The sequence below is a fragment of the Dromiciops gliroides genome, chromosome 2 (genome assembly GCF_019393635.1).
Source record: "Dromiciops gliroides isolate mDroGli1 chromosome 2, mDroGli1.pri, whole genome shotgun sequence".
In the NCBI taxonomy this organism is placed as follows: domain Eukaryota; kingdom Metazoa; phylum Chordata; class Mammalia; order Microbiotheria; family Microbiotheriidae; genus Dromiciops; species Dromiciops gliroides.
In genome coordinates, this window is record NC_057862.1 from 578,237,977 (window position 1) to 578,248,212 (window position 10,236).

At 40.3% G+C, this 10,236-nt stretch overlaps 1 pseudogene; it reads right to left on the minus strand.

Moving 5' to 3' along the window:
• Positions 1-1,282: 1,282 nt before the first annotated feature.
• Positions 1,283-1,695, minus strand: LOC122739251 (annotated as a pseudogene).
• Positions 1,696-10,236: the final 8,541 nt, after the last annotated feature.

The following is a 10,236-nucleotide window of genomic DNA, read 5'->3' on the forward strand; positions in this document are numbered from 1 at the left end:
GAGCTTTAGCTCATTCAGCCAGTCCTCATGGCATTATTTCAAGTCTTCTCAAAATCCTGATTTCCTTGCTCTAGATGCCCTCCAGTTGCCAGTGCACACTAATTTGTGACAACAGAACTGAACAGAGCCCTCCAGATGTAACCCAATAGTATGCGGTACAACCAGCCTCATTTTGGACACCATCTTCTTACCCGTATGATTTAAGATCCCATTAGAGAGGCATTGTGATACAGAGGGTAAGGAACTGGCCATGGGGGTCAGGGACTCTTGGGTTCAAATTCTTCCTCTGAGACATACTAGAGGTAGGGAAATAGGAAAATCATTTAACTTTTCATTGCCTTAGGCAACTCTAAGAACATAAGTTACATATGAGTTTCTGATCTGCATCATTATGGAGGGATATAGAACTCCCATTCTGAGAATTCTCCATACTGATAGAATTTCAGGTCCCTATCCCTCCCTCCCAAAAATTCTCAGAAGCTTTTTTGGCCAGCACATAATATTCTTGACTCTTCGCCTTCATCCAAAAGTCAAAAGCACTATAATCTTCTCGTAATGATTAAAGATTTTTTCCATACCTAGTTTATGCTTTTGATCAATTCAATCTAGATGTCTGGGCCTTCTATGATTAATTGGGGCTAGGTGTTGAACCTCACCTTTACATAAAAATAAGTCCACTTACAAAAATTTATTTGTATGGTAAGTTTTCTAAAATATACCCAATTCAAAAACTCTGCCATCTCTATATTTATTAGGGAACCTCTCATGTGCCCTCTGTGACATCATTTGACTTTCTTTGATGCTTCAGCATGAGTTTTTCCATTGTCAAAGAGTAAGAGAGAGACATCAATTACTTTTAGAAACTTCTATTCTTTTAGGTTATGTCAAGAGAGTGATTTGAGGTACTAAACATTAAAATATTCCAAAGGGTAGGTATAACTAAGTGAATGAAAAAAATTCACAATATAACTCTATCTAGAAATATTAGAAATTTTTATTAATGAAGTTATATTCAATATCATGACCACATAGAGAAGTCACTTTTGAGAGATGATCCTGAAGAATCCATCTGTAATTCAAGTATTTGAAGCAAGTATCTATGCAAGATGTACCCTTTATTTGTCTACTTTTCAAATTATAAGCAGAGTCAGTGCAGATAAACTATAATAATAAGCTAATGAGGAGCTTTAGAACCTTAAAAGCACATATATCTCCTCCCTTACCTAGCTTCTCTCTCTCTCTCTCTCTCAGAACCTTCTCATCTTTGTTGTTAGGATCTGGGTTACTTGAGAGGGATGAAACGAGAGGAGTGGGTGGCTGCAATTGCACCCCCCCCCCCTGTGTTTCACAGGCTTGTAGGTGATAGAGAATTCGCCCAGGTAGTGTCCAATCATCTCGGGCTTAATTTTAACCTGATTGAAGGTCTTGCGTTGTAGACGCCCACTATCTCCGGCAGGATGATCATGTCTTGAAGGTGTGTCTTCATGACCTCAGCCTTTTCCATGGGGAGGTGCCTCCTTCTTGGCCTTCCTCAGGCGCTTAAGTAGGGAATGCTGCTTGCGCCCAGACCCCGGTTGAGTCTCTGCCGCTGCCGAGCGCTGTACAACTGCATGAGCTGTTCATAAAACAAATCCAGGTGCCGTGGTAAGTGAACTTCTGGAAGGTTCTCTTCTTCTTCTGCTCCACTTCCACCATCTTGTCTGCTGTCAGGAAAAGCCTAGCTTCTTTCTTTATCCCCTTCTCACCAGCTCCTTATTTTAAGGCTCTTCACACACACCATTTAGAGTTGTTATTTGTCCTTCATTCTTGAAGAGGATCATGAAATTGGGGTGATGTCATAACTTGCAGTGAATTGGATATAAGTGAGGGAGGACTATGCAAAGTCACCAATCTCACTCTATCCTCCAGAACCATCTGGGTCCAGTGGCAAGATATACATCAGGATGACTAGAGATGGCCCTGGATATTTAAGGCAATTGAGGTTAATTGACTTGCCCAGGGTCACACAGTTAGTAAGCATCTGAGGTAAGATTTGAACCAAGGTCCTGCCAACTTCAGGCCTAGTGCTCTATCCACTGTGCCACCTAGCTAAATCACCATTTAGAGTATAACACAAGGAAAAGTAGCTTCCTGTCTATAAGAACTCTTTGGGGAGGTAAGATCCAAACCCCCTTTTAAATGTGAAGAAATTTCTTTAGTCTAACTTTGTTTTCTGAGAACAGTAATAACTTTATTTTATTTTAATTTTTTAAATGGGGCAGTGAGGGTTAAGTGACTTGCCCAAGGTCACACAGCTAGTTAAATGTCAAGTGTCTGAGGTTGGATTTGAACTCAGGACCTCCTTGAATCCAGGGCTGGTGCTTTATCCACTGTGCCACCTAGCTGCCCAATAATAACTCTTTAAAAAGATGCATTCCAATGATACACTTCATTGACAAGAACTTTGTTCTTAGTGGTAGACATCATAGGAGGCATAGGAACACAAATCAGGCTGTGGGTTTCTTTGTTGCCATACCTGTGTGAGGCCCTCTCCAGTTTTCTCTCCATTAAATTTTTTTATTACACAGGGTAGGCTTCAGCTTCCTCCTCCTTTCAGCCTGGGTCCTCTACCCAGACATTTGGAGACCACAAAAGGTCATATGCTAGGTTACACCTCCCTTGCAGGTGACCAGGATATTTAAGCTCTGGTAATTAGGCCTTATGTACCTGGCATTTTCTCTAGGCCCTTAATTATCAATGGTCACCCTCCTCTGGCTGTTGTTAATTTTGTTCTTTAAATGTAAAGTTATTAACATAACACTCCAGACATAGCTGGACTGGAAAAGAATATAGTGGGGTATTATCCCTAATCATTTACACTATGACTCTCAAAGCAGTCTAAGATTATATTAGTTTGAGGGTTTGGTTTTTTTTGCCTTCCACATCACACTGTTTTTTTAATATTGAAATCTTTTTCAATTGTCCAACCTCACCTCCCTCATTCTGAGCTTGCAAAGTTTATTTATTTATTTATTTTGGGGGGGGAAGCATAAATGGTGGTCATGTGGCACAGTGGAGAAAACATGACTTTCAAGTTAGTATGGGACTTCAAATCATTCCTTCATCATTTACTACCTCTGATCTTGGGTAAACCTTTTAACTTCTCTGGTCCCAGTTTTTTCATGAGTAAAAACAGACAGTTGGATTGTATGACCTCTGAGGTCCCTTCTAACACTTCTTTTGAAAAAATAAAGTTGGTCAATGAGTTCTCTGAGTGTGCAAGAGTATCTTTAGATAGCATTCCTTGTCACTAGAATAGTTTCTTTTTGTCTTCCTTCTCTTCTCTACCCCATCCTTTTTAGGCTCAGGTCAGCTTTTTTGGAAGAAGACTCATTCCCAGTGGATTTGATTTTTAAGTATCTTTGTGTTCATTTAGCAAGGGAACACAAGGTGCATGGCTGGTTCTATACTAGTGGGAAATTCATAAAGATTGGAATAATTATACTTCAGTAAAAACATAAGCAGCGGCTTTTTTATGTAGAAATCACAGTGTTGAGGGGGGTGGAGGCTCAGAAGGGGAGAAGGGCATCTCAAATCTGCAGCGTTATAAGGGCTAAAGTGAATGGCCTATGAGAACAATGTGAAAAGGCTGCCAAATCCCAACAATGGCCATTTTTTATTAAAAATTAATGCCATACATTTCTAAAGGGTTCACGGAGCAGATGTTAAGCCTGCCTTTTGTGGTGATTTAATTGAATAAGAATATTTCCTGTCATTATTATCAATGTCTGGCTTTCCAATGTATCTTAAATCTGAAGTATAAAATGCAGGAAGAAATAATTAATAATCAGTTTCCATTCATGACTATCTGCTGATATTGCCCCCTTGAGATCTTTTTTAGCTTTCTCCCGAGTATTTTTCTTGGAGACAGAGACAGGTCTGAGCTAACCTAGTCTCCCTGCAAATTGTTCCACTGGGTCCCTATCTGGAGAACAGCCTACACTGTTGATGTAATTCTTTCTTTCTTTCTTTCCTGTTAGTTTTAAGAAAATAAGCAAATTCTAAAAAACTTTTACTTTAGTGACTAAAACTCTGAAGGAACCTGATTTTTTTTCTTTTCCTTCTTAAGGCCTCTCCCAACCCTTTCTCCTTAATATCCCTCAAGATCTGAAAAGACTTTTGGAACAGTTAAACTGTCACTAGGGGACATTTCCAAGTAGGATCCAAATAAATGGATGGGACTTGTTTTGAGCCAGTTCTGAGCCAGGTGATGTAAAATACAGCTTTTGGTGATTTAGTATCATGAAATATTTGCTTAATAGAAATCTCAGGAAAATAGAAAAAGAGCCCACCTAAAATGATTCCAGGTCAGGTGCAGCATATAATGGGCCTATTCATTTTTTAAAATTATGAGGTCCCTTCCTTACAAATATTATATTATTTACATGGAAAAGTATAGTCACACATTCACCATGTAAGTGTATGTTATTTTAAATTTATTAAATGCTTGTGGCCCACACTTAAGTCTCAGTTACATTCCCATGGGAGGGGAGCCCAAAGTTGGGAGTTGTGGGGGGGAGAGGAGATGTGTTGTTCTCAGCTCTGACACATTAAATTATTGCAATAATGATTTGAAAGGAAATTAGTCAAAATAGGGTAAAATGAAAAGCTGCCAGGGAGCCTTGGGAATTACTTTAACCTCTTGGAGAAAGGCTGAGTACTATGGATAAGCTTTGCTGACATATGGTGGTACCATAAAGAGGCAAGCACTTCTCTGCACTCACCCGGGTCCTCCCACCCTCACCCCAGTTCAGGTCTTAATTATCTCTTGGCTGGACTTTTGCAATTGCCTCCTAAATGCTCTCCTTGTTTCTAGTGTCTCCTTACACCACTCCATCTTCCACATGTGATTTTCCTAAAGTGAAGATTTGACCATGTCATGAACTCGCTGAGGACCCTCCAATGGCTCCCTATTTCTTCTGAAACAAAATAGGAACGTGTCTAGTCGCCATTTAAAGCCCTTCATAATCTGATGCTAGTCACCGTGCAGGGGCACTGCTACTTGCTAATCCCTATTCATGAAATCCCATCTCTCACCTCTGTGTTTTTATACAGGCAGCCCCCATGCCTGAAATGCTAGGCCTTTTCTTGCCTACATCTCTTGGAGTAATTCCTAGCTCCCTTCAAGATATAGCTCAAGTGCTAATTCCTAAATGAAGTCCTTACTGACCCTCCTTATTTTTAGACTTCCCATACACAATCCTACCCAAATTCCTTTTTTCTTGTCATACATGTTGTCTTCCTCTCTAGAATACAAGCTTGTTGAGGGGCTTGAGTTCACAATTAGTCAACATTTGAGACCCCCATATAGGACAGAATAGTAATGAATACATTTAATAAACAACCTCATCGTTAGTTTATGTTTTCAGGCATCAGTCAAATTAATTGGTGAACAAATTAAGTCATTGACCACCAATGAGAATTTGGACATAACCAGTAAATATCCATAGCTAGAACTATAAGAAATCTATCAGTGACCCCTCCCTCCCCCCTCCCCAGGCTCAAGTTTGACCTTGGGTCAAAATCAAGACAGTTCCTGTGCCCTCCCCATCCCCCAGGAAACCCAAGCATCAATCTTGTTCACTTGAGTGCAGTGCTAATTGACTGAGATTTGCTGACCAGAAGATCACTTTCGACTTTCCTATACTGCCTCCAGGCAGTCATCCTTAAATTGTATGTGGACTACTTGTTTATATCAATAAAGAAGGGAACAGTACAATGTGGGGATCACCACCCTCCTTCTGTTTCATTTGTGCAGCTTTGGAAATGAGGTTCAGAGGGGTTCAGGGAACTGGGCATATATATAGGAATGGTTTGTACTTGGTTATATATAGGATTGGTTAAAGAATCATGCCTTGCTAATCCCTTTCATAGAGGTATTATTTTGGTGAAATAAACTGCAGGCAAAGGTATTTCAAGTTCCCTTGGCTACACCTTTGAGATACCATTAGAATTGATTAATGTAAGCAGAGCCAGCCTTGAACATAGGTCCTAGTATTATTTGAGGTCAGCCCAACCTGCCTACTTCCAAATATCTGCCCTGCTAGTCTGCTAACATGCCTGAAGTCACTATTAGTGGAGTTTCTTTTTTTAGGTTAAGGCATTGCCTCTAGAAGACCTCTGCTGGTTAAATAAACTACTTATTAAGCACTTTCTATGTACCTGCCTGCTAGGTGGCACAGTGGATAGAGCACTGGGCCTGGAGTAAGGAAGACCTGAGTTCAAATTCAGGCTCAGACACTAGCTGTGTGACCCTGGGCAAATCATTTAACTCTGTTTGCCTCAGTTTCCTTTTCTGTAAAATGAGTTGGAGAAGGAAATGGCAAATCACTCCAGTAACTTTGCCAAGAAAACCCTAAATGCAGTCACAAAGAGTTGGACATGACTGAAATGAATGAACAACAACATATACCAGGCACTGTGCTAAACTCTGAGGATACAAATACAAGTAAGCAAGATAATCTAGGTCCTTAGGGAGCTTACATTCTAGTGAGAGAAGACAACACACAAAAGGATGTTGGAAAAGGTAGGGGCTGGGAGGTGAGGAGTACCGTCTACAGCATAGTGAGGAGATTCTAGAAATGGTTTGAAGGCCTAATTCCCAGGAAGAAAAGGTGGAAGCTCACCTATCAAAGCGAGGGGGACTTATGGTCAGAGTCCAAGTTTCTGGTGGGAAGAATGTAAAAAGGAAATGTGTTATCCAAGAGGCAACATCATTCATTTGTCCACTAGTGGCAATGGAGAACCTTAGAATGGATTAATTTATCATATGGGTTAGCCATCACAACTTTTAAAACAAAGAGCAGCTCTCTGCAGCTGGGACACAGAACAGATGAGGTCTGATGAGTAAGAGAGTAGAAGAGACTGAATTGAGACCCTTTCCTGGGATGTCATAGCAGGTTTTCTGAACAATCAGAGGTCATTTTGAGGCCACTGGTCACCTAGAGATTGGGGAAGGAGAAAAGAAAGGCTACTTCTGGCTATCCTTTCACTGGGCTGATATGGTGAGAAGTGAATTCTTTATTGGGCATCCTAAAACAAAACAGCTCGTCCATTCTGTTGCCCTTCAATGCAAGAGTTAGAAGAAAACACCTGTGGTTAATACCAAGAACTGAAATGAGAGGCTTAGAGCCCCAAGCCCAATAGTGCTGAGAGACTTTTCAGAATACATTGAAGGTAGTGCCAAATGATTAACTCCCATCCTAGAGCACTGGATTCAAGGCACTCCTTCCACTTGTGAAATTCCACGGTCATTGCAGTGGCTTCTCGAGATGGAAGGAGAAATAGATTGAAGAAGGAGGAAAATCAGCCTTGGTTAGGATGTTATGGGACATCTCCAGTCAGACAACCCTAATGGAGGAGGAGGAGGCAGGTGGGGGGAATTTGCCTGCTTTCTTCCATGAGAATAAATCATGAATTTTAGTATGTTTAAGGGGAAAATTGAGCCTTACTGAAAGCAGACCTGCTTTCCCCCAGGTTTTTTAATGTTGATTTTCATGGTTCTCTCTTTTGAATCTGCATGAATTATTTTTCTTCTATTAAATATTAATGCACCTTTCCAAGGAGAAAAAAGGGGAAAATTAGGTCTGGCATACTTCTTCTGTGCCACTATTTACTGCTGTTGTGGGAATGCAGCAAACGTCGGCTGCCAATATGTTATTAAATCAAGGCAGCTCCACATCCAGATGTTGCATAGGAGACTGTGAATAGTGAATATAGGTTAAGAAATAAAAACAAAAAAAACCAAAACACAACAACACAACACAGTTGTGTGTTCTGCATTTCCTCCAAATAAGCCCATGTTTCCTTCCTTTCCCTATATCCCCCAAACTGTCTTTGCCTGGTACCTCTACAAGGTCCACCTGTCCTGGAGCAGCTGTGCACAGTTCAACCAGCTTTGAATGGTAATCTTTTAAAGTGGATTTATTTATTTTATTTAAAAGCTGTTATTTTTCTTTCCAATGGGTCTTTCTACTTGATTAGTTCAGGATCAATATGTCTGGTGGGTTGAATGCAATGGGAAGAGTGATTTATCACTCCTAGCTTTAGGACATATCAGGTCCTAGCTCTGCTTTTGTATGCTGTCTCCCCTCCCCATCCCCAATCTGGAATGCTGCTCCTGCCTTCAGATGATCTCTCTTGTTGCCCAGTTCTTGGTGTAGTTCCAACTAGAATCACCCAGGAATTATTTCATGAGTGCCAGGTTTGTTTCCCTGTCTAGACTGGGAGCTACTGGAACACAGGACCTCCGTGTTATATGTATATGCATGTGTGTGTATATATATATGTATATATGTACATGTATATGTATATATGTGCATATGTATGTATATACACACATACACATACATATACACATATGCACATATATACACATACATACACACACACATATATTTTACATTCCCCAAAGCACCTATTAGAATTAGGAGCTCTATAAATTGAGTTTGTTTGATTGACTGGACTTTTACATTTATAGTTCCTGATTAGTTATTTGTGAGGTGACTGTTATGACCTCATTACTAGAATGGTGAAGTGCTGGTCCCCAGATTATGCCATATGAAAATCAGTTAAAGGAAGCTGGGATGTTTAATTAGGAGAAGAGAAAATTCAGAGGGGACATGATGTCTCTTTTCAGTCCTTTAGAAGGCTTGCCATGTGGAACAGGGATTCAAATCGTTCTATTTGTCTTTAGAGGGCAGAATTGGGAGCAATGGGTGGAAATTGCAGAGAGACAGATTTAGGGTTCCTGTAAGGAAAAACTTCCCAAGAATTAGAGCTATTCAAAAGTGAAATGGGTTGCCTCAGGGGGTAGTAGGTTTGCAATAACTAGGTTTTCAAGCTAAGAGTTGTTGAGAATGTTGCAGAAGGGACTCTGTGATTGATTTCTGCATCTTGAAGGCAAACATATGAGGCAGTGAATTTCAAACACTGACACCCATTGGACAAAATATGAGAAAAGCACTGGAACTCCATGAACTAGCAGTTTCAAGAGTTATCTGGAAGCTGTAGGCCAAGTTGGAGAGAAGTCTGTGGAAATCCCTAGCCTCACAAGACACTTAGCTCTTTATCTTATGCTAATGTGACAGGCTGACATTATCTATGTAAAAGGGTTTCCCAAAGGAAACAAGAAATGAATAAGTAAGTATCAGGTGTTCCTCTTTCAACAAGTATTTCTAAAGTTTTTATTCTCAAATTACAAAATTGAGGATACAAAGACGTAAATGAAACCATTTTGGACCTCAAGATACTTACATTCTACTGTGGAGATTTAACTTATACCTAGATAATTACGGGATTCATAGGCCCCAGGATCGCTATTTACTTTGACCAGGTTCAATTGCAGATGCTGGCCCTCAAATCACACTTCTGTGACTCATTTTGCCCACATCGAGAGCTATCTCTGGGAAATCTCACAAAAACAGTTGTGTAGCTTGTGTTGAGGTTTCCACAGGGTTTTGTAAAAGGGTCTTTAGCTTCTGTATAAGCACTCAAGGTGCTTATACATGCATGCTGATTTGGTACAGAACAGCCTTTATTTCATCCCACAGATTAGATACAATTCTTCTTCTTAGTGAGTTCCACCTTTCTCTGGGCCCTTATATTCCCTCAGACTCAAAGCACCACCTTTGGAAGGAACTAAATTTGGGGTGGCTAACCCCTGACAGTCTGTTGAGTTTTACTTTCACTTCAGAGACAGACTCAAGTTTCCATCAATATGGCACCCTGAGGGCTTGAATCCATTCTGAAAGAAAACACAATTGGAGTTGCTGGACACTCAGTCTTCACCTTTCCTGTCCTGTTTTCATCCTAGAGACCTACACATGAATCCAGACTTATGGTGTGACCTTGAGGACTTGGAGTGTCTCAAAAAGGGAAATGAAGAGACAGACCTAAACTGTGTGGGAAAACTCATTAACATCAATGGGAAAAAATCCAGGTATTTTGCTTCTTCAGGTAATTGCTTAGTCTCTTGCTCTTCTGAACTGTGAGGATCACATAGGCAATCCTCTCATCCCCAAGAGGCTGACACTTTATAGGAACTTTTCTTCCTCTAGAAATCTAGATCTTATGTTTTTCAAATATGTGGTTGCTAGAGAAATAGTGTTAGTCTGTCATTGCTCAGGAACTTAATCCTCTATCTCTAGAAGTTGGGATTCCTAAATCTGAGCTGTAAGAATTCTCATCTTGGGTCCT